We start from the raw sequence: 25,581 nt of genomic DNA on the forward strand, positions 1-25,581 counted from the left end.
ACCACTAATCTGCCTTCCATCTCAAAGAATTTCCTTATTCTGGCCATTTCATATAAATGAAATCGTATATCTGTTGCCTTTTGCGTCTGGCTCCTTTCACTTAGCATGTTGTTTTTAAGTTTTATCCATGTTTTAGCATTTATCAGTACTTTACTCGTTTTTATTGCTGAATAATATACCCCATTTTAATTATCCATTCATTGGTTGATGGACATTTGGTTGTCTTCACCTTTCTCCTATTGTGAATAATGCTGCTGTGAACATTTTTACAGATGTTTTTGTGCAGACATATGTTTTCATTTCTCCTGGATATATACTGGGGAGTGGAATTCCTACGTTATATGGTAACCCCATGCTTAATTTTTTTGAGAAACTGTCAAGTGGTTTTCCATTTTCCTGCTTGCAGTGAATGAGTTTCCCAGTTTCTTCACATCCTTGCTGGCACTTGTTATCTGACTTTTGAGTATAGCCATCCTAGCGGATTCAGTTTTGAGTTGCATTTTTCCAATGACTAATGATGTTGAGGATCTTTTCATGTGCTTATTAGCCATTTGTATATCTTCTTTGTAGAACTGTCTGCTCCAATCTTTAACCCATTTTGAAATTGAGTTATCTTTTTATTATTTGAGTTATGAGTTCTTTATATATTCTAGCTATAAATCCCTCATCAGATATATGATTTATGAATATTTTCTCCCATTCTCTGAATTGTTTTTTCACTTTCTTGATGATATTTTTTGCATCCTGTGGGTTAGTGAGTCCCGTGATTACTCTGCTGGAGGGAAAGAGAGGGGAAAAAAAATCCTGGGGGCAGGGAGAGGGGCTTTTCTAATACAAGTGGGGATTTTGTCCTTCAGTGCTTGGAGAGGAGATGTTTGTCCACATGAGAGAAGAAAGGGCAGGCTTCAGTACATGGAGTAAGGCTTGGAACTAGAGTGCGCCAAGAAACACTGTGAGCGGTTTATTTTTCCTCTTGGATACTATCAAAATGAGGGTACAGTTTCATTTCTACCCTTCTATGTTTAATTCTGTTATTCCACACTCTTCAGTAAAGTCCGAACAGCTTTATGTGGTGGTTAACTGGGGTGATTAAGGATCAAGTTAAAACCAAGAATGATCTGGTTCACATCGCCTTGCTTCTGGGTCTGGGGCACCTGAAGCTCCTGGAAATGATACCTTCAGTGCAGACTCTTTGTGACCCCGTGGACTATAGCCCGCCAGGCTCCTCTGTCCATGGGATTCTCCAAGCAAGAACACTGGAGTGGGTTGCCATTTCCTACTCTAGGGGATCTTCCTACTCCAGGGGATCAAACCCGCATTTCTGCATTGAAAGTTGGAGTTCCACCGCTGGAGCCACCTCGGAAGCCTTCAGAGTGCAACTCAAATGTCATCTCATCAGAGAATCCTTTCTAACTGCATTTGCCTTTATAATCTCTTATTACCCCTTACAATTCTCTCTCATAGCAAACCCTGCAGTTTGTATTGGGAATCATAACTGCTTAATTGCTTTAAGAACAAATACCCACAGATAAATAACAAGGATAGCACAAGAAACTATATTCAATATTCTATAATAACTGATAATAGAAAAGAATGTGAAAAAGAAAAAAAATATATATATATATCATTTTGCTGTACACCTGAAACTAACACAATTGTTACACAAAGTGATTCAGTTACACACATATATACATATTATTTTTCAGATTGTTTCTCTATTTTATATATAGTAGTGTATATCTGTAAATTCCTAATTTATCCCTTTCCTCTTTGGTAACTTTTATGAAAAGGCAAAATGATAGGATGCTGAAAGAGGAACTCCCCAGGTCGGTAGGTGCCCAATATGCTATTGGAGATCAGTGGAGAAATAACTCCAGAAAGAATGAAGGGATGGAGCCAAAGCAAAAACAATACCCAGTTGTGGATGTGACTGGTGATAGAAGCAAAGTCCAGCCCCCCAGGAAACCACTAATCTGCCTTCCATCTCAAAGAACTTCCTTATTCTGGCCATTCCGTATAAATGAAATCATATATCTGTTGCCTTTGGTGTCTGGCTCCTTTCACTTAGCATGTTGTTTTTAAGTTTTATCCATGTTTTAGCATTTATCGGTACTTCACTCCTTTTTATTGCTGTTAAGAGCAATATTGCATAGGAACCTAGAATGTCAGGTCCATGAATCAAGGCAAACTGGAAGTGGTCAAACAAGAGATAGTGAGAGTGAACGTCGACATTCTAGGAATCAGCGAACTAAAATGGACTGGAATGAGTGAATTTAACTCAGATGACCATCATATCTACTACTGCGGGCAGGAATCCCTCAGAAGAAATGGAGTAGCCATCATGGTCAACAAAAGAATCCCAAATGCAGTACTTGGATGCAATCTCAAAAACGACAGAATGATCTTTGTTCATGTCCAAGGCAAACCATTCAATATCACAGTAATCCAAGCCTATGCCCCAACCAGTAACGCTGAAGTTGAATGGCTCTATGAAGACCTACAAGACCTTTTAGAACTAACACCCAAAAAAGATGTCCTTTTCATTATAGGGGACTGGAATGCAAAAGTAGGAAGTCAAGAAACACCTGGAATAACAGGAAAATGTGGCCTTGGAGTACAGAATGAAGCAGGGTAAAGGCTAATAGAGTTTTGCCAAGAGAACCCACTGGTCATAGCAAACACCCTCTTCCAACAACACAAAAGAAGACTCTACACATGGACATCACCAGATGGTCAACACCAAAATCAGATTGATTATAATCTTTGCAGCCAAAGATGGAGAAGCTCTATACAGTCAGCAAAAACAAGACTGGGAGCTGACTGTGGCTCAGATCATGAACTCCTTACTGCCAAATTCAGACTGAAATTGAAGAAAGTAGGGAAAACCACTAGACCATTCAGTGGTTTTAAATCATATCATAAATCAAATCCCTTATGATTATACAGTGGAAGTGAGAAAAAGATTTAAGGGCCGAGATCTGATAGACAGAGTGCCTAATGAACTATGGACGGAGGTTCGTGACATTGTACAGCAGACAGGGATCAAGACCATCCCCATGGAAAAGAAATGCAAAAAAGCAAAATGGCTGTCTGAGGAGGCCTTACAAATAGCTGTGAAAAGAAGAGAAGCGAAAAGCAAAGGAGAAAAGGAAAGATATAAGCACCTGAACGCAGAATTCCAAAGAATAGCAAGGAGAGATAAGAAAGCCTTCTTCAGCAATCTATGCAAAGAAATAGAGGAAAACAACAGAATGGGAAAGACTAGGGATCTCTTCAAGAAAATTAGAGATACCAAGGGAACATTTCATGCAAAGATGGGCTCGATAAAGGACAGAAATGGTATGGACCTAACAGAAGCAGAAGATATTAAGAAGAGGTGGCAAGAATACACAGAACTGTACAAAAAAGAGCTTCATGACCCAGATAATCACGATGGTGTGATCACTTACCTAGAGCCAAACATGCTGGAATGTGAAGTCAAGTGGGCCTTAGAAAGTATTGCTACGAACAAAGCTAGTGGAGGTGATGGAATTCCAGTTGAGCTATTTCAAATCCTGAAAGATGATGCTTTGAAAGTGCTGCACTCAATATGCTAGCAAATTTGGAAAACTCAGCAGTGGCCACAGGACTGGAAAAGGTCAGTTTTCATTCCAATCCCAAAGAAAGGCAATGCCAAAGAATGCTCAAACTACCGCACAATTGCACTCTCAAACTACCACACAATTGCACTCATCTCACATGCTAGTAAAGTGATACTTACAATTCTCCAAGCCAGGCTTCAGCAATACGTGAACCATGAACTCAGATGTTCAACCTGATTTTAGAAAAGGCAGAGGAACCAGAGATCAAATTGCCAACATCTGCTGGATCATGGAAAAAGCAAGAGAGTTCCAGAAAAACATCTATTTCTGCTCTATTGACTATGCCAAAGCCTTTGACTGTGTGGATCACAATAAACTGTGGAAAATTCTGAAAGAGATGGGAATACCAGACCACCTGACCTGCCTCATGAGAAACCTATATGCAGGTCAGGAAGCAACAGTTAGAACTGGACATGGAACAACAGACTGGATCCAAATAGGAAAAGGAGTACCTTAAGGCTGTATATTGTCACCCTGCTTATTTAACTTATATGCAGAGTACATCATGAGAAACGCTGGGCTGGAAGAAACACAAGCTGGAATCAGGATTGCCAGGAGAAATATCAATAACCTCAGATATGCAGATGACACCACCCTTATGGCAGAAAGTGAAGAGGAACTCAAAAGCCTCTTGATGAAAGTGAAAGTGGAGAGTGAAAAAGTTGGCTTAAAGCTCAACATTCAGAAAATGAAGATCATGGCATCTGGTCCCATCACTTCATGGCAAATAGATGGGGAAACAGTGGAAACAATGTCAGACTTTATTTTTCTGGGCTCCAAAATCACTACAGATGGTGACTGCAGCCATGAAATTAAAAGACGCTTACTCCTTGGAAGGAAAGTTATGACCAACCTACATAGCACATTGAAAAGCTGAGACATTAGTTTGCCAACAAAGGTCTGTCTAGTTAAGGCTATGGTTTTTTCCAGTGGTTATGTATGGATGTGAGAGTTGAACTGTGAAGAAAGCTGAGTGCTGATGAATTGATGCTTTTGAACTGTGGTGTTGGAGAAGACTCTTGAGAGTCCCTTGGACTGCAAGGAGACCCAACCAGTCCATGCTAAAGGAGATCAGTCCTGGGTGTTCATTGGAAGGACTGATGCTGAAGCTGAAACTCCAATTCTTTGGCCACCTCATGCGAAAAGTTGACTCTTTGGAAAAGACCCTGATGCTGGGAGGGACTGGGGGCAGGAAGAGAAGGGGACGACAGAGGATGAGACGGATGGATGGCATCACTGACTCAATGGACATGAGTTTGGGTAAACTCCGGGAGTTGGTGATGGACAGGGAGGCCTGGCGTGCTGCGATTCATGGGGTCGCAAAGAGTCGGACACGACTGAGCGACTGAATTGAACTGAACTGAACTGAACCTTAGGTATGTTTTCTATGTTTGTGTGTCTATTTCTGTTTTGTAAATAAGTTCGTTTGTACAATTTTTTTTTTTAGGTTCCACATGTAAGTGATATCATGTTTGTCTTTCTCTGACTTACTTCACTTAGTATGATAATCTCCAGATCCATCCATTTTGCTTCAAATGGCATTATTTCAGTCTTTATTATGGCTGAGTAATAATCCATTACATATGTATATATATGAAAAGTGAAAGTGTTACTCATTCAGTCTTGTTCAACTCTTTGTGACCCCATGGACTGTAGCCCACCAGGCTCCTCTGTCCATGGAATTCTCCAGACAAGTACACGGGAGTAGGTAGCCATTCCCTTCTTCAGAGGATCTTCCAGATAAGACCCGGGGGATCGAACCCGGGTCTCTGGCATTGCAGGAGGATTCTTTACCATCTGAGCCACCAGGTAAGCCCATATGTGTGTGTATGTATACACGCACCACATCTTCTTTATCCATTCATCTGCTGATGGACATTTAGATTACTTCAAAGAGATTCTCTTTTAAAATGGCTGCTATAAAAGACCCAAATTGGTATCTCATTGGCTTGAGTTCGGTCACATTCTCTTCCCAGAACCAATGAACGGGGCAAAAGGGATGGAATATACTGACTGACCAGGTCTAGTCATGTGTCCAATCTTAGAGCCAGGAGAGTGGAGAGGGCTGTTCTCATGAACTGAGAATAGGGTGTACTGGTTCCTTAAAGACAAAAGATGCTCATACACCAAAGAGAGGAAAAAAGAAGCCAAATTACTTGTCCAGAGCCACAGAGCTATAAGTAGAGCAGTTTTTTGTTTTTTTTTTTTTGGCCTTTCTTTGGGCTTGAACAGACTAGCTCAGACTCTGTTCTTGTCCAGCTTTCCCGTGGTTAAAATTTCCAGGTATAATTTTTTTATGCTGAAAGCCAAAGTGTTTTGGGTGACTAATGGAACCAATATTTCAAAAAAAAAAATGATATATATCTTCTAGATCTTGCATTTTCTGAAACTTGTAGTATTTAGGCCAAAGGGTAAAACACTCGATGACCAATGGTTTCAGGACCATTTCTTTTTTTTTCATTCCCTTCACCACCTTATGAGGTACTGCCTGAATGTCACCCTCTCCCCAAGCCTCATAAACTTGTACCTACTCCCTACAGAGACCACTGCAGCTGGTAAGCTGAAGTACTTCACTCTCCCAACAGAATCTGAATTTTCAGGGGCCACAAAAACTGGGCCTTCCCAGGTGGTGCAATGATAAAGAATCCTCATGCCAATGCAGGAGACACAAGAGACAGGGGTTTGATCCCTGGGTTGGGAAGATCCCCTAAAATAGGAAATGGCAACCCACTCCAGTATTCTTGCCTGGGAAATCGCATGGAAAGAGGAGCCTGGTGGGCTACAGTCCATAGGGTTGCAAAGAGTTGGACATGTCAAGCAACTGAGCACACACACAAAACTGAAGAGTCAAGACTTATTTATGGACAGGACACTCTAGGGGTTGGTCAATATATACCGAGACCTGGGTCAAAATCTGCAACTTCCTATGTAAACTTGGGAGAGTCACTTAACCTGCCTTAGTCTCCCTGCGTATGAAGTGGGGACGATAAGAGGATTATGACCAGAATCTAAAAAGATAATGTCTATAAAGCAGCAAATTTGGAAAACTCAGCAGTGGCCACAGGACTGGAAAAGGTCAGGTTTCATTCCAATCCCAAAGAAAGGCAATGCCAAAGAATGCTCAAACTACCACACAATTGCACTCATCTCACATGCTAATAAAATAATGCTCAAAATTCTCCAAGCCAGGCTTCAGCAATATGTGAACCATGAACTTCCAAATGTTCAAGCTGGTTTTAGAAAAGGCAGAGGAACCAGAGATCAAATTGCCAACATCCGCTGGATCATGGAAAAAGCAAGAGAGTTCCAGAAAAACATCTATTTCTGCTTTATTGACTATGCCAAAGCCTTTGACTGTGTGGATCACAATAAACTGTGGAAAATTCTGAAAGAGATGGGAATACCAGACCACCTGATCTGCCTCTTGAGAAATTTGTATGCAGGTCAGGAAGCAACAGTTAGAACTGGACATGGAACAACAGACTGGATCCAAATAGGAAAAGGAGTTCGTCAAGGCTATATATTGTCACCCTGTTTATTTAACTTATATGCAGAGTACATCATGAGAAACGCTGGACTGAAAGAAACACAAGCTGGAATCAGGATTGCCGGGAGAAATATCAATAACCTCAGATATGCAGATGACACCGCCCTTATGGCAGAAAGTGAAGAGGAACTCAAAAGCCTCTTGATGAAAGTGAAAGTGGAGAGTGAAAAAGTTGGCTTAAAGCTCAACATTCAGAAAACAAAGATCATGGCATCCGGTCCCACCACTTCATGGGAAATAGATGGGGAAACAGTGGAAACAGTGTCAGACTTTATTTTTCTGGGCTCCAAAATCACTGCAGATGGTGACTGCAGCCATGAAATTAAAAGACGATTACTCCTTGGAAGGAAAGTTATGACCAACCTAGATAGCATATTCAAAAGCAGAGATATTACTTTGCCAACAAAGGTTCGTCTAGTCAAGGCTATGGTTTTCCAGTGGTCATGTATGGATGTGAGAGTTGGACTGTGAAGAAGGCTGAGGGCTGAAGAATTGATGCTTTTGAACTGTGGTGTTGGAGAAGACTCTTGAGAGTCCCTTGGACTGCAAGGAGATCCAACCAGTCCATTCTGAAGGAGATCAGCCCTGGGATTTCTTTGGAAGGAATGATGCTAAAGCTGAAACTCCAGTACTTTGGCCACCTCATGCGAAGAGCTGACTCATTGGAAAAGACTCTGATGCTGGGAGGGATTGGGGGCAGGAGAAGGGGACGACAGAGGATGAGATGGCTGGATGGCATCACTGACTCGATGGACGTGAGTCTGAGTGAACTCCGGGAGTTGGTGATGGACAGGGAGGCCTGACGTGCTGCGATTCATGGGGTCGCAAAGAGTCGGACACGACTGAGCGACTGATCTGATCTGATAAACCAGTTACCACACTGCCTGACACAAAGTGAATGTCCTGTAAATATCAGTTCTACACTGACTCGACGGACGTGAGTCTGAGTGAACTCCGGGAGTTGGTGATGGACAGGGAGGCCTGGCGTGCTGGGATTCACGGGGTCGCAAAGAGTCAGACACGACTGAGCGACTGATCTGATCTGATCTGATCACAACTCCAAAAAGGCTCATCAAAAAGGCATTGCAAATGACAGGTAGCCCTTGACCACAGAAACATATTTACAACCTAGTGTTGAATGGATAGGAGAAATAGGTAAGAGTCCACTCTTGTTAGGAAAAATGTAAACACTCCCACAATCATACCTAGATAACCCTGTCTCTGTGTTTCTGGCCTGCCTGCATACACTTGTTTCTCTGTGTTTGCCTGGGGCTCCTACCTTGGAAATCTTCTGGGCAAGTGTATCTCTATAAGCCTCAGTTTTATGATCTGTACAGTACAGCTACAAAGGTTGACATGAAGATAGTATGAGAAAAAACGCTTGATACATATCACTGTTATTTCTTTTTTTCTGTGCCCCCTGCAGTGGAAGCCCAGAGTCTGAACCACTGGACAGCCAGTGAAGTCTTAATTCTAAATTTAAGAGTTATGAAATTCTAAAATTTCACTAGGAAAATAGGAAGAATATAATATGAACTTGTTCACAGTGGTTATCATTAGTTTTATTTCCTTTTTTTCGTTATACTTTTCCATATTTATTCGTTCATTTCCCAGGTAAGCACTTGCTAGGTGCCAGGCCGGGAAGGATCCCCTGGTGGAGAGCATGACAACCCACTCCTGTATTCTTGCCTGGAGAATCCCATGGACAGAAGAGCCTGGCGAGCTACAGTCCATAGGGTCACACAGAGTCGGATACAACTGAAGCAACTTAGCACGCACGCAGATGCCTCTTAGCCGTTGCTAAGAGGACTACAGCAACGTACTATACAAATAATTACACAAACAATTGCCATAGTCATACATGCCTAAGTTTTTGCAAAGCAGAGATCAGACAAAAAGCGATTTCTGATTAAAAAAATATTTTAAGAGACGTACAATGAGATAGGATCATTACTGATTTTGGAAAGGATTCGAATACAGGAACTAGACAGGCAGCGGATGGAGAACCGGAGGGTGCGGTACGAGAGCAAGGGGTTAGCTGCCCCCCCTCAAATTACCCGCTGGGAGGGGGGGCCCCTTTGCAGTAGGTGGCCAGGCCCGCCCCAGGCGTTAGATCCGGAAGCTCTGTATTCAGCGGGCTAGTGAGCCGCAGACGCAGCGCCGGGAGGTCCACGCGGCGGCAGAAGGAGCCTGGGCGGCCGCTGGGGGCGGCCACGTGAGCGCCGCGGCCCCGCCCCGGCCCGCCGCCTCCGGCCCCAGCCCCAGCTCTGCCAGTGTGGGGATCCGCCTCCCGCAAGCCGCGCTGCCGCTGCAGCTGCCCCAGCTCCTCTCATGGTCGCCCTCGGAACGTTCCCCTAGCGCCCCGGGGTCATTCCAGCGGCTCCGCGCACCCCTCGCGCCCCGGGATCGTTCCTGCGGCCACCGCCGCCTCCCCGGAGCGCCGGCCCGCGCGCCCGGCTCGCCGCTCCCCGGCATTTTCGGGGGGCCCGCCCGCCCTGCACCCTGGAGCACCGGGCCACGAGCCTCTGCCAGCTCCTCTGGATCCTCGCGGCCGTGGGCAGCGGCTGCCGCGCCGGTCCGCCCGAGGCAGGTAGGTGGGGCCGCGGTTGGTCAAGGGGGCCGGGATCCGGCGCTGCAAACCTGCGCGCCCCGGTGCCGCCGGCGCCCGGAGCGCTCAGGGTCCGGTGCTTAAAAGCGGGGCTCGAGGCGGAAGGAGAATGTGAGGGTTCAGCTCTTCGGCTTTCACTGTTTGCTTCTGTAAAATGGGAGCGTCGTGCCGATTAACGGCAGAGCCTATTGGGAAAATACTTGGCACTCGATGGTGTAGGGGAGGCAGCTTGGGGGCCTCCGCCTGGGGCGCCTCGGGGCCCGCAGAGGTGGGGGAAGGCTGCCTTCCTTTCCCCGCGGGGCCCGAAGCCTCATCCCCCACCTGGGCCCCCGAACAAGAGGCCCCAGTTCCAGGAACCTCAGGGACAGTGTCGACGCACCCTTGCTGCACTGTTGACTGCGAGAGTTTCGGGTGTTGGCAGGCCTAGTCGACAAGTGCGCCAAGGGGCCGGGCATCAGTATGCGGAGTGGCGGGGCGGGGGCCTCCCCGGGTGAGTCCCGGCCTAGATCCGCTGCGCCGGCCTCGGGGGTTGCGAGGAACCCGCCCAGCTGCGCCCTGGGTGAGACACCTGGGCTGCTGGGAGGAGGTGGCTAGTCTGCCGGAGGGGAAGTTCTGTGGGAGCCTGACTTCTGGGACCTCTGCCCTGGAAGCTGCTGCCTGGGGGCCGCTCAACCAGGAAATTGTCTACCCCTCTGATTTTACAGAGAAGGAAACTGAGGCCCAGGATAATCTAAGAGCAGGTACTAATGAGTAAGGTGGGCTAAGTGAAGGAATACAGAGCAAGCAGGTGGGAGCTGATAATGCCCTGTGTGTGGCGTGGGGGGTGGGGAGGCCTTGTGGGGGGTCATTGGGGAAGGCTTCCTGGAGGTGGTGATGGAAAGGATGCCTGTGGGAGGAGGTGGGATTTAGAGTTTCCTAGGTGTCCTTCTCCCTGGCCTCCACAGCACCTTTCATTTTTCACTCCAGGCATTTATTCAACACATACAATACAGCTACTGGGATTCAGGGGTAACATGATGGTTGGGATTGCCATCCCAGCTCCTCTCCTGTTCTTCTTCAAGAAAGGATGTGGGCTGCTGTCCCAAATTATCTTTTGTAGGGGGTGGGGAGAGAGGAAGTCAGGGTCTGAGGATCCCTTGAAATGATCTGTTTACATATGATCACTTGTGTACATTCTGTGATTTGCAGCAGGGTGGTGTGTGTGTGTGTGTGTGTGTGTGTGTGTGTGTGTGCGCACGTGTGCTTTGGGTGACAGGACAGTACTTTCTGGCTGACTAAGGATGTATCACTGATATGATCTTAAAACATTTTTAATGTATTATGTGGCAGAGATGGCTGTTGGTCACCATGTCCTCCTCTTCCTGGGATATCATCCTGGTTGCATTTCGTGGGCTCCCTTACAATTTGTTGGGCCACATGACTAAGTTTGGGCTTGTTGGAATGTGAGCAGAGATAGTGTGTGTCTCCCCAAGGCTGGACCCTAAAAACCTCCCCCGTTCTCCCATTTACCCGCAGAGTTGAGAGGACTGTGAGGGCCTGGCAGAGGGCAGAGCCACAGCCTGGAAGGAGGCTGGGCCTCTGATTGACAGGAGCTCTCCTTTCCACCTCTCTGGTGGTCTGTGACTATCTGCTGAAGAAACTGGGGCTTCAGGAAGCCCTGTGAAAAGTTGGTGGGTATGAGAGGGGCTTCTTGGTTGCGGCTTTCCCCTCGGGGTGATCTGGTGTTCCACAGGGGAGTGTCTTTAGGCCCTTTTTCTCACACTGATCAGATTCCCCCAAAGAAATCTGGTCCAGTCTTTGGCAGGGTTGACATCTAGGTGCCAGGACACAGAGAGCAGTGTGGAAGAAAGCTGAGGGTCACCAGCAGAAACTTGGATTTGTCCAGGCTCATTCTCTTAAGATTTACTCTTTCTGGTCTGATTCTTAAAGCTGATACAGGAAGTGTTGATGACCAGTACCGCATTCAATGTAATAGTGGCTTGCTGGACTGATTTAAAAATAAACATTTTTGTGCTGAGGAGATCAGTTCTGCTGATCAAGAAGCTGCAGATGTAACCCCAGTGAACTGAGAATATTCTAGAAGAAAGTGGCTATAGTGCTCACTGTAGGATAAAAGTGGCTTGGCCCTTCAAGTGTTGCTGAATTATACTCCTGCCACCAAGGCTGATGGGCACAAGAAGCAGGCTTCAAACAAAGGAAGAAGTGTCACTAACAGGCTTGATGATAAAGTAGAAGACAGTCTCTTGTTCCCCAAAGACCCAGGGTTGCGGAACACCCAGAGAAGCATTTCAGATGGCTAGAAAATCAGAGGGCAGACAATGTTCAGTTCTCCAGCTGGGACACTTTCTAGACCTCACAAGGATTCCACAGGAAGTGGCCAAAATGCAGGAGGCTCAACTGAGAACATGTCTCTGGGCCAGTGGTTCTTGAATTTTGGTGCATATCCACACCACCTGGAGGAATTGTTTAAACATGGCTTGCCGGGCCCACCCCCAGAGTTTACTTGAGTAGGACTGGGAGGGGGCCCCAGAATTTGCACATGTGACAAGCACAAAGTGGGACCTGCTAGTTGTCCCAGGAATCACAGTTTAAAAGTGGTTTAGCAAGTCAGGGCTGAGCAAAACCCTGGATGGATCTGCAGTGGCTGCAAACCCACCTCCCCTGCCTTCTAGCCGCAGGATTTGGGGCAAGACAGTTCACCTCTCTGTTCCTCAGTTTCCTCATCTGTAGGATGAAGCTAATGGTGCCAAACTCCTGGAGCTCCAGCGAGGCTTCCTGGAGGAGGTGACATCTATCTAACCTGAGACCTGAGGGATGAGCAGAATTGGCTCGGGAATGGGTAGGGAGAGCAGGCTAGGCCGTGTGCCAAACAGATGGCACCGTGTGGGTGAGCCCAGGGAGCGGGGAACCCTTGCTCTCCAGGGGGCTGAGAGGAGTGATGGAGCAGGAGCTTTGTGCGTGGTGCTGGAAAGCTGTGACTCTGTTCTGGGCTACGTGTCTCAGGACAGGATTGCAGTGCAGGGGAGGCTGACCAGGGTGCCGAAAACGGGCCTCAGGGATGGGATGGGCCTGATAGCAGCGCAAGTTACTTCTGTCCACATTCCACGTAGCCCCCTGGCCTCACCTAGATGCAAAAGGATTTGGGCAGGGGTGCGCAAAACACAGTGGACAGCTGGCTTCTGTGCCACAGACCAGCTCTCTCACCTCTTCTCCACCTTGCTCACACTGCCCCACTTTGATAGATGAGTGAATTATGCAGATGAGAAAGCTGAGTTTCAGAGAGGTTAGGTAATTTGCCCAACTGCACTTGGCTAGTAGTGGCATAGCCTGGACTTGAACCCAGATCCATTCATCTCCAAAGCTTGTTGGGCCCAATCCTGGTCTTGGCTGCTTTTTGAGGGCCTCCCCATGATTCAGGCTTTCCCACTTGGGTTTTCCCACATACTCAGCTGTGTCTCCTGGCTAAGTAAACCCTAGATGGCTTGTAATTGTAACCTGATAGTCTCTCTATTCCTCCATGCCTACAATGCCCATTATATCTGCAGAAATGGCCCACTTTTCTCCAGTTACTCATTCGTTCATGCACTCTGCATTTCTAGGGAACCTTGTGTGTGCCAGACATTGTACTCGGGGCTAGGAACTAGAAGGACTAAGACACGGCCCCTTTTGCTCCAGACACTCACATGGTCTGGGCACGGAGAGGCTATGTAAACACAGAGTTGCCCTGAGAAGTGAGACACGCTGTCTCTCTGGTCTGACCCACCAAGAGTACAGAGTGTCCTGGGAACATGAGAAGGGTGCAAATAATTAAAAATTAAAATTCAGGCCCTCTTGTGCATTTTGTTCATTGAAGCTATACCTACAATATTGTGCTTTGTATTCTAAAAGGCATATTTTTGGTTTTTAAAACAATAACCTTTGAATCATAATGGCTTCCTATGAACAAAGCACAGTGAATTGCAGTGATGTTTTTATGAGCCTTAGCAGAGTGAATGTTGACTTGTCTTCCTGGGTTCAGCTGTGGGTTGCTGCTCTCGTCAGTGAGTAAGCTGATTTCTCTGTCTCTTTCTGGTATGCATGGAGATGTGTTTTTAAAAGAGAAGAGGAGGGAAGGTGGATGGGGACGTCTCCTTGGAATGCCACCAGAGTCATTCTAGAGCAGGGTTTCTCAGCCTCAGGACTATTGACAGTTTGGCTGGACAGCTCTTTGTAGTGGGATCTATCTTGTGACAGCCAGAGGTATCTCCAGTCATTGCCAAGTTCCCCTGAGAGGGCAAAATTGCCCTACTGTCTAGACTGTATTTGTTTCCTGTTGCTATTGTAACAAATTGCCACAGATTTAGTGCCTTAAAACAACAGATTTCTTTCCTTATGGTTCTGGAGGTGAGAAATTCAAAAGCCAGGATAGCCAAGTTCAAAAGCAGGGCTATGTTCTATCTGGAGACTGCAGGGAAAATCTGTTTCTCTGCCTTTTCCAGCTTCTACAAGCCTCCAGCATGGCATAACTTCCCCTCTCTTCCCTTCCCCTGTCTTCCAGGCCAGCTGCATAGCATCTTCAAATCTTTCTCTATGACTCCTTTTTCATTGTCACGTCTCTTGTTCTGACTCCTGCCTCCTTTTTATAAAGACTCACTTGATAATCCCAGATAATCTTTCATCTCAAGACCCTTCATTTAGTCCTCCCTGCAAAGTTGATTTTGCCACATAAGGGAGTATATTTGCAGGCTTTGGAAATTAGGGTGTGGATATCTTTGTTGGAGGGGGGCATTAGTCTGCCCACGAATAGACTTTTGGGTTTCTGGGTATAATGGAAACCCAGAGAAGTCTTTCTCGAGAGGGTAAAAATTTGAGCTGGATTTTGAAGGGAACAGAAGGATTTGGCAGCAGTTGGGAGAGGCATTCCAGAAAGAGGGTCCTTCAGGTGCAGGGCAGGGACATGAGGACTTGGTCATGAATAGTGAGTGGTTCTTGGGTGGGGACATCTGTAAATCAGTCCTTTTACTCTGGCATTCTGACATGAACTGTATTCTTTCTTGAGATAGTTTTAATAACTGTTTATTTATGAATACCAACCGTATGCCGGGGATATGGTAGACACTGACCTAATTTTTAGCTGGAGGCTTGACTTAGTAACTCCTGATACGACACTTTTGTTATCATCCCTACCCCCAGCAAATAAATGAAATGCAGCCTGGAAAGGCATTTGATGAGCACTTCGGGCTCCTAGCTGGGGAACCAGGATTCAAGCTGGGTCCTGTGACTGCAGAATGCAGGGTCTTGTGCACAACACTGAGCTTTGTTTTTTTTCCAACTATTTTAAAATTGAAGTATAGTTGATTTACAGTATTATATTAGTTTAAAGTGTACAGCATAGTAATTGAATGTTTTTTATAGACTATGCTCTATTGAAAGTTATTACAAGATAATGGCTATAATTCCCTGTGCTGTAAATATATCCTTGTTGTTTCTCTAGTTTATACATAGTAGTCTGGATCTTTTAACGTGCCTCTCCATTTTAACCCTCTCCCCGCTGTGTTTTCTGTGTCTGTGAGTCTGTTTCTGTTTTGCTATAAACATTCATTTGTTATATTTTTAGATTCCACAAATAAGTGCTAACATACAGTATTCTCTGACTTGTTCACTAAGCATAATAATATCTAGGTCCATCCACATTACTGCAAATGGCAGAATTTCCTTACTTTTTGGTGGCTGGGTAATATTCCATTGTATATATGTGTATGTTTTTATATATTTATATAGGCTTCCCTGATAGCTCAGTACAAAGAATCCACCTGCCATGCAGGATACCTGGGTTTGATCCCTGGGTGGAAAAGATTCCCTGGAGAAGGAAGTGGCAACCCACTCCAGTATGCTTGTCTGGAAAATCCTCTGGACAGAGGAGCCTGGTGGGCTACAGTCCATGGAATCACAAGAATTGGACTTGACTTAGAAACTAAACCAGCACCACTATACACACACACACACACACACACACAACATCTTATTTATCAGTTCATCTGTTGATGGACACAGGGTGCTTCCATATCTAGGCTGTTGTAAACAGTGCTGCTGTGAATGTTGAACATTGGATCCTTGTATCTTTTAGAATTGTTTTCTTTTTTTTTTGGATATATACCCAGGAGTGGAATTGCTAGATCCTATTACAGTTCCATTTTTAGCTTTTATACTATATTCCATATTTATACAGTCTATACTGTATTACATACTTACAAATTTGTAATTGGTGGCTTCACCGATTAAATTCCCACACAAAAGTGTACCTTTTCTCCACATCCTTGCCAACATTTTTATCTGTAAGCTTTTTGATGACAGCCATCCTGACAGGTGTGAGGTGGTATCTCATTATGGGTTTTTAAAAACATATTTATTTATTTATTTGTCTGTGTTGGGTCTTAGTTGTGGCTGGTGAGCTGTGTTGCCCTGTGGCATGTGGGATCTTGGTTCTCTGACCGGGGATCAAACCCACGTTCCCCGCATTGGAGGTGGATTCTTATCCACTGGACCACTGGAAAAGTCCCTCATTGTTGTTTTTATTTACGTTTCTCCAGTGATTGGGCTTCTCAGGTAGCTCAGTGGGTAAAGAATCCACCTGCAGTGTAGGAGACCTGGCAGACGCGAGTTCAACCCTGGGTTGGGAAGATCCCCTGGAGGAGGGCATGGCAACCCACTCCAGTATTCTTGCCTGGAGAATCCCATGGGCAGAGGAGCCTGGTGGGCTACAGTCCATAGGGTTGCAAAGGATTGGACATGACTGAGTGACTAAGCACACACACTCCAACAATTAGTGATGTTGAGCACCCTATGTGCCTTTCACCAGCTTTATGAGGTATAATTAACAAATAACAATTGTACATATTTAAGGTATACAATCGGAGAAGGCAGTGGCACCCCACTCCAGTACTCTTGCCTGGAAAATCCCATGGATGGAGGAGCCTGGTAGGCTGCAGTCCATGGGGGTCGCTGAGGGTCGGACACCACTGAGGGACTTCACTTTCACTTTTCACTTTCATGCATTGGAGAAGGAAATGGCAGCCCACTCCAGTGTTCTTGCCTGGAGAATCCCAGGGACAGGGGAGCCTGGTGGGCTGCCGTCTATGGGGTCGCACAGAGTCAGACACAACTGAAGTGACTTAGTAGTAGCAGTAAGGTATACAATGTGATGAATTAATATACATATATTTGTGAAATGGTTACCACAATCAACCTAATTAATGCATCGATAATCTCATATAGTTACCATTTGTTTTATTTTGGTTTTGTGTGTGTGTGTGTGAGAGAACAGTTAAGATTTACTCTCTTAAGCAAATTTCAAGTACACAGTTCAGTATTATTAACTATAGTCACCAGGCTGTACACTAGATCTCCAGGCCTCAGTTCATCGTATAACTGAAACTTTGTGGCCTTTGACATTCTCTTTCCACTTCCGCCACCCCACCCCCAGCCCCTGGCAACCACCACTCTACTCTCTTCTTCTCTGAGTTCGGCTTTTACAGACTCCACGTGTAAGTGAGATCATACAATATTTTTGTGTGTCTGGCTTGTTTCACTTAACATAATGTCCTCCTAGTTATCCATGTTATTGCAAATGACAGGATTTCCTTCTTTTTTAAGACTGAGTAATATCCCATTGTGTACATAATACATGAACTTAGGCAAACTCCAGGAGCTAGTGAGGGACAGGGAGGCCTGACATGCTGCAGTCCGTGGGGTTACAAAGAGCCAGATACGACTTAGCGACTGAACAACAACAACAAATAGATATACCACATTTTCTTTATCCATTCATGTGTCAGACACCTAGGTATGTTTCCATACCTTGGCTATCGTGAATAACGCTGCAGTGAACACGGGAATGCACCAAGATAAGTTTCTGTTTCTTGTTTGAAGGAAACCGAGAACTCAAGCTAGAGCCCAGGACATCCTTGGAACAAGCCAGGAGCAGTCCAGGGCAGCCTGGGTCTGCTCAGTTTCCCTCCTTGGAGTGGCCCTGTCGGAGATGGGCAGTCATTTCTCTGCCCAGTGTCACCTGTCATTGCCAGAAGGGAGAGTCCACATTGAGAGCTTAGCACGGTGCCTTGGACACAGCAAGCTGTCCACATGTGTTACTTGTCTGTCTTAGTTCAGTAAACATTGTGCATTTTTGTGGCCAATGGGAGCAAAGGCCTCTTCTGCTTTCTTATCACTCATTTGCCGCATAAAAACCACATCTGTCTAGGGTAAGATGAACTCATGAGAAACCCATCGTTCCTTCTGGTTGGTGGGATAAGACAGAGAGCTCCTGGATAGAACTAGAAATCATCATACTAAGTGAAGTAAGTCAGACAGAGCAAGACAAATATGATATGAAATCACTTATAGGTAGAATCTAAAATAAAGATACAAATGAACTTATTTACAAAACAGAAATAAGCTCACATAGAAAACACACTTACCAAAGAGGAAAGGGAAGGAAGGGATAAATTAGGGATTTAGGATTAACAGATACACCCTACTATATATAAACTAGCTAAACTACAGGGATTTTAGTGTGTAGCACAGGAAACTGCATTCAGTATCTTGTGATAACCTATAATGGAAAGGAATCAGAAAAAGAATACATATTACAACTGAATCACTTTGCTGTGTACCTGAAACTAACATGATATTGTAAATCAACTATACTCATAATATTTTAAAAAAGAGAGTTCTTGGCATGGTATCTAAAGGAAGCAGCAGAAGACCTACCAGTCTGGGAGTGCGGAATGGAGGAGGGAAGTAATGAGGGGAAGTGGAACTTCAGTTTCATTTGTCATTTCAGAAAATCAGTAGATAACAAATAACCGAGAGGACTTCCCTAGTGATCCAGTGGTTAAGAATCTGCCTGCTCAGGCAGGGCACACAGGTTCGATCCCTGGACGGGGAAGATCCCACATGCCACAGGGTAATTAATCCTGTGCACCACAACCACTGAAGTCCATGTGCCATAGAACCTGTGCTCTGCACCCAGAGAAGCCACCGCAATGAGAAACCCACATACTGCAGCTGGAGAAAGCCTATGCACAGCAACGAAGACCCAGTGAAGCCAAAAATAAATAATTAAAATTAAGAAATAACAGAGAAAGCCTATTACTTAGAGATATGCTGTTATCTACTAAGAGTCACGTCTAGAAAATTGGAAGTGGCTGCCCCTGGAGGTGGGAAGCAGAGCTGCCCATGTACTGCTGCACAGGTTGTTCACTAGAGCTGAGCATACCTAACCTGTGTGCTCATACACAGTGGCCCTCATAGGAAAGGGGTGTTGCTTTTAACTCTGTGCTTTAAGCTGGGTGTGAGTCCTTGGTTATATCCAACTCTTTGCGACCCCGTGGACTGTAGCCCTTCAGGTTCCTCTTTCCATGAAATTTTCCAGGCAAGAATACCGGAGTGGATTGCCATTTCCTTCTCCAGTGCTTTAATGAAAGATTTTTTTAAATTATGTGTAAATAACATACAGTGACCCTAAGTCCTGGTTGGGTTTTGGACTTTTCATGTTGCAGATGACACAAAACCTATGTGTACTCAACCAGATTGGCCCCCACATGCCCCAGAGGGCAAGGGTTTATTGTGTCATATAATCCAGAAGTTCAGGCAGGCAGTTTGGCTTCAAGGATGTTTGGATTCAGGATCTCAAATGGTATCATCACTATTCATTTTTCTCTGCATCTCTTGTTCTGCTCTTCACCAAATGTCAACCAGATGTTCTCTGATGACCTCAGCCGTTGTCTCAGATTAACATGCTGCAGGAAATGATTGATCTTCTCTTTTAGTTGCTCAAGCAAAAGCCCCAGGCTTACCTGGGATTGGGCCATAGTGGTTTGACTTGAGTCACATGTCCATCCCTGAGTCAGTCACTTTGAACAGCACATGCACGCTGTGATGGGCTTAGCAGGGTCATGTGACATACCCCGTTACCTGGGGCTGAATCCCCAACCCCAACCACATGACCTGAGAGCTGGGGACAAGCAGATCCCCAAACAGAAACAGGTGTATGACATGAGGTGACCCACAAGTCACCCGGTCCACTGTGGTTCAGTTAAGGACTGGTGAGTTCTGCTGTGTTGGGCATGTACTAGTGGGTATCCTGGCAGCTCAGCATGGCCCATGTTGGCTCTGGGGTGCTGGCTCCCAGGAGTGGCAGGTGGGAGATTCCAGCTCATTTCTACAGCAGGAAGTCAGCTCCAGCGGGTGAGGGGAGCCCCAGGGAGGGCTGGTGTCACTGTGGCCTGGCCCATGGGACTTGACCTAGGCATTGCAGTCATCATTTCCTCCCCTGTGGCTGCCAGAGAAGCCCTTTATGGCAGGACACAGTGAGCAGTGGTTCGGCGGTCAGAGCCTAAGATAGCTTGCTCCCTGAGGCCCCCTGAAGAAGCTTGGCCTGGCTGCTAACCAGGCATCCAGGTCACCAGTCTGGCTGGGACCCAGGACTCGGCCCTGTTTAGTGATGGTAATAAAAATGATGATGGTAATTATAGCCTTAATGCTTGCTCTGTGCTGGCACTGTCAAGTCGGAGGGGTGAGTGCAGCTCTGCATCCCAGGTTACAGTGAGAACCCTGAGGCCAGGAGGTAAGGTCACACAGCTAAGAAGTGGCAGAGATGGGACTTGAACTTAGGCCCGACTCAGAGCTCTGCTCAGCTGCCTCTTCATAGAAGTATTTTCCCAGGATGTGTCACAAACTAGGAAGGAAAGATGTGGATGTCTGAGTGAGGGCAGAGGAGAGCTTCTTGAGAATCCTGATGTCTTGGGAACCAAGGTTCTGCTCCTGGTCTCAGTCTCTCTGCTCACACAGAAGCCTTTTGTGGGCCAAACAAAGCCCAGGTTTGATGGAGATTCCTAGGAGGGTAGGTGTTGAAACAGGCATCGTGAGGCTGAGTTATGGGCCAGTGAGGGCTCCTTGCTTGTTTACAGGAATCCACCATCCTCCAGGGGCTCAGTCTTTATGGGCAGATGTGGAAGCAGCTACCACGTTAGGACTCTGGACTGAGACCACAGTTTTCCCAGGCTGACCTCCCCAGGCATCCGTTTGTCATAAGAGATATGATGTGACTTTTTATGACAGGGAAGAGAAGGGGCTCCTGGACCAGATAGAATTAGCCACTTGTAGGAAAAAAAGAAAACTATAATATGTTACATAAGTTTAGATAGCAAATTCTGAAGATTGTGAGTCCAGGATAATTATGCTCCCCATGATGTAAGATTATGCTGTTCCAGGCTCTCTCTATGTCATGACTCTGCCATCCTCAGCACATGGCTTCCTTCTCATGGATAAATTTAGCTGCTTGGGCTCCAGCCATCATACCTGCATTCCAGCCAGCAGGAAGGAGAGAGAGCAGAAAGGTATATTTCCTCTCTTAAAATTTTTATTTGTTTATTTATTTTTAACTTTTTATTTTGTGTTGGGGTATAGCCGATTAACAATGTTGTGATAGTTTCTCCTAATGTTTTTAAAAAATATTTATTTATTTATCTGGCTGTGCTGGGTCTTAGTTGTGGCGTATGGGATCTGGTTCCCTGATCTAGGCCCTCTGCATTGGGAATGCAGAGTCTTAACCCCCCTGGACCACCAGGCAAGTCTTACTGTGTAGCACACGGAACTATATTCAATATCCTGTGACAAGAATATGAAGAAGAATTTTTATATATAACTGAATCACTTTGCTGTGCAGCAGAAATTGACACAACATTGTAAATCAACTGTACTTGAATAAAATAAAATTTAAAAACCCTTCCCTAAAGTTGCATACAGCCCTTCTGCTCATATCCCCTTGGCCAGAACTTGGTGACATGGTCACCCCTAATTGCAAAGGAATCTGGGAAATGTAGACTTTGTTTTGAGTGGCCACATGCTTGGCTGAAAAGCCATGGTTCTGTTATTAAGGAGAGAAGAGCTGTTGGGGGGCAGGTGGCAGGCGTTGCCACAGCTGCCTTAAGAGCAAATTTCTGATCACCGAACAGCCTTAAAACAGACCCCCCTCGCTCAGTTCTGGAATCCGTTATCAAGTGCCTGCCGAGTACAAGGCACTGTGCCAGCTAGGGTCACAGCTGCTTGTCTGCAGCTCATTTTGTTTCCCAGGACTGAGGAAAAGGTCAGATCGGCGGTAGGACGTGGCCAAGGGCTGGGGTGCTGGTCTGAATTTCCCTGTGAACTACCGTGGAACCTCAGTTTGGCCATTTTCCCACTCAGCTCCCCTCACGGATGGGGGAGTTAGTGAGATGAACTAACGTAGTCCAGGTCGCCAGCAACACAGCTGGAATTTGCACCCTTGGCAGGCTGGCTTCTGAGCCCGGGCTCTTAACTGCTGGGCTACACTGCCTGGCAGTCTGAAGCTGAAGCTGTGGTTCTGGCCCCTCCCCTGGCACGGGTGTGGCCCCAGAGGCCAGTGGCCTGGCTGGGTGCAGCCCCAGGCAACCATCTGTCTTGGTCAGCAGGGACCGTGGCCAAGGGCTGACCAGGGCAGAGTAGGCCTTGGGGCTGGGAGTGGCCGAGGGTGGAGAGAAGTGGGCACAGGGCCTGGGGACGATTTTGGTAACAAGCAGGATCAGGTGGCTCTGGCATCGGATCCAGGCAGTGACTGTCTTGCCCAGAGGATCAGAGACAGACTTGGCAGTTGACACCCAGAGCAGCAATTTTCAAACTGAGTTGAGAAATCAGTGTGGGTGGTGCGTTAAGGATAAAGTGTAAAAAAGAAAGAAAAAAGCAAAACAAGAAGAATAGAAAATAGCAGAGTGCATTGTACAGAGTAAGGCTAAGTACAGTTTCCTGACATTTTAACTTACATTTTATAGGTACGCACTGGGTTAGATTATAAATATATTTCTTTCTGTTATGACTGTCAAGAAAGTGCTGAAGGGAACTTCCCTGGCGATCCAGTGGTTAAAAAATCTGTGCTTCCATGGCAGGGGGCACAGGTCTGATCCCTCCTTAGGGAACTGAGATCACAGGTGCAGTGCGGGGCAGCCAAAAAATAAATGAATAAAAATAAATTTAAGTAAGCCTCTTTTTTTAAAAAAAAGAAAGAAAGAGTGCTGAAGCCTGAGGTCAATAAGCCTGCCTGCTAATGGGAAGAGCTGTTAAGAAGAACTGGAATTACTGACTTGATCTAAAAAATTTTTTTTGTCTTTCACTTATTTATATTTTATATTGAAAGCAACCCAGCTTTATAAAAAGTTAAAACAGTATAGAAGTGTACAAAATGTTAAAAACTTTTCCTCCACCCCCAGCTCCCAGTCCCACTGCCCATCCCAGTGCTGGTAATGCTCTTATGGGCCCTTCAGGGAAGTTTTAACAGAGCTACAAATGTACCTTTTTTTTTTTTTTAGCACGGATAGGGTCACCATAATGTAACTGTTCTTCTGCAACTTGCTTTTTAAATGTAATGGTTTTTCTTGTTTATCTTATTTTTTTTTATTTTTTTAACTTTTAGTTTTATTGAAATATAATTCACAAACCTTCCTGCCCACCTATTTACAGTGTACAGTTCAGTGGTTTTAAATCTATTTAGAGTGATGCAACCAACACAATCAATTTTAGAACATTTTCATCAATGCAAAAGAAACCCTTTTGAGATTGTTCCCCATTTCCTCCCAACTCGCCCCTCTCCCATCCTTGGGCGACCACTTTCTTATAGATTTGCCTTCTCTGGAATTTTTCTGTAAATGGAATCATTCAATTTATCGTCTTTTTTTGAAGTGTCTTCTTTCACGTAGTATCATCAGTGCTTCATTCCTTTTCCTGGCTGAATAGGGTTCTGTTGTATAGATAGACCACATTTTATTTATCTGTTCATCAGTTAATGGGTATTTGGGTTGTTTTCCCTTTTGGCTATTTCGTATAATACTGCTGTGAAACACATGTCACAAGTTCTTGTTGTGGACCTGTTTTCATTTCTCTTGTGTATATTATACCTTGGAGTATAGTTGCTGCAGGGCTTCCCAGGTGGTGCTAGTGGTAAAGAACCTTCCTGCCGATGCAGGAGACATGAGTTTGATCCCTGGGTCAGGAAGATCCCCTGGAGGAGGGGATGGCAACCCATTCCAGTATTCTTGCCTGAAAAATCCCATGGACAGAGGAGCCTGGCTGGCTTTAATCCATAAGGTTGCAAAGAGTCGTGCATGAGCAACTTAGCACATAGACATAATTGCTGGAGCAAGTGGTAATTCTGTGTTTTAACTTTTTGAGAAATTGCCAGACTGTTTTCTAAAGTGACTGCAACATTTTACATTCCCATTAACAGTGTATGAGGGTTTCCAGTTTCTCCACATCCTCACCAAAACTTGTCACTTTGCATTAAAAAAAAAATTTTTTTTTTTTTGACTGCTGCACCCTACAGTTTGTGAGATCTCAGTTCCCTGACCAACAGTTGAACCCTTGCCCCCTCCAGTGGAAGTCTGGAGGCCTAACCACTGGACTGTCCTACTGCGTGTGACTTTTATTTGTATTTCCCTAATGGCTAATGATGTTAAGCATCTTTTCATGTGTTTATTGGCCATGTGTATTTTCTTTAGAGAAATGTGTATTCAAATCTTTTGCCCATTTTTATTTGGGTTATTTTTCTTTTTATTGTTAAGTAGTATGAGTCCTGGTGCTTCCCAGGTGGCTCAGTGGTAAAGAATCCATCTGCATTGCAGGAGACACGGGGTTTGATACCTGAGTCGGGAAGATCCCCTAGAGAAGGAAATGGCAACCTTCCCCAGTATTCTTGTCTGGAAAATTCCATGGGCAGAGGAGCCTGGCAGGTTACAGTCTGTGGAGTCACAAAGGAGTTGGACACAGCTTAGCGACTCAACAACAATAGTATGAGTCATAGTCCCATATCAGACATACGATTTCCAAAATTTTTTTTCCAATATGTGAGCTGTCCCTCCGCTTTCTTGGTGCTGTCCATTGAAGCGCAAACGTTTTTAATTTTGATGATGTCCAACGTATCTATTCTTTTGTTGCTTGTAATTTTAGTGTCCTAAGGCTTTGCCTAACTCAGCTTTGCAAAGATTTTCTCCTGTGTTTTCTTCCCAAAGTTTTGGCTCTTATATTTAAGCCTTTGATCCATTTTGAGTTAATCTGTATAATGTAAGGAAGGAGTTCAGCTTCATCCTTTTGCATGTGTATATTCACTTGGTCTGTCACCATTTGTTGAAAAGAGTATTCTTGGGACGTCCCTGATGGTCCGGTCGTCAAGACTCTCTGCTTACAACGTAGGGGATGTGGGTTCCACTGCTGATTGCGAAACTAAGATCCCACGCGCCACGTGGTGTAGCAAAAATGAAAAAAGTCCTAATGGATAGATAATTCTTCCCCCATTGAATTCTCTTAGCACCCCTTTCAAAAATCAGTTGGCTGTAAATGTTCATTTTCGGACTCTAAATTCTATTCCGTTGATCTCCGTGTCCGTCCTCTTGCCACTACTGTCTTAATTACTTTAGCTTTAGCTTTGAATTCAGAAAGTATGATTCTTGCAACTTTTACAAGATACTTTTGGTTATTCTGGGCCCCATGAATTTCCATATGAACTTTAAGACCAGTCTGTTATTCAATAAAGGCACTGGAATTTTGATAGTGATTGGGTTGAATTTGTAGATCAATTTGGGGAGTATTTCAAACTTAGCTATGTTAAATTTTCTGATCTATGAACACAGGATGTCTTTACACTTACTTCAGTCTTTTTTCATTTCTCTGACGTGTTTTGTTTTTCACTCTTCAAGTCCTGTACTTATTTTGTTTGTCGGGTTTTTTTGTTTAATTTTTTGGCT

At 45.1% G+C, this 25,581-nt stretch overlaps 1 protein-coding gene across 2 annotated transcripts in view; it reads left to right on the forward strand.

Moving 5' to 3' along the window:
- Positions 1-9,443: 9,443 nt before the first annotated feature.
- Positions 9,444-25,581, forward strand: part of EEF2K (eukaryotic elongation factor 2 kinase) — a 70,998-nt gene continuing 54,860 nt past the window's right edge. Inside the window, exon 1 of one of the 2 annotated variants that reach the window (XM_055562453.1) lies at positions 9,444-9,778. The gene's annotated coding sequence lies outside the window, so the exon portion shown is untranslated. Of the gene's footprint in view, positions 9,779-9,809; positions 10,537-25,581 lie in introns of those variants that run through there. The other variant, XM_055562454.1, reaches the window with a different exon arrangement.

This window comes from Bubalus kerabau, chromosome 23 (genome assembly GCF_029407905.1).
Source record: "Bubalus kerabau isolate K-KA32 ecotype Philippines breed swamp buffalo chromosome 23, PCC_UOA_SB_1v2, whole genome shotgun sequence".
In the NCBI taxonomy this organism is placed as follows: Eukaryota; Metazoa; Chordata; class Mammalia; order Artiodactyla; family Bovidae; genus Bubalus; species Bubalus kerabau.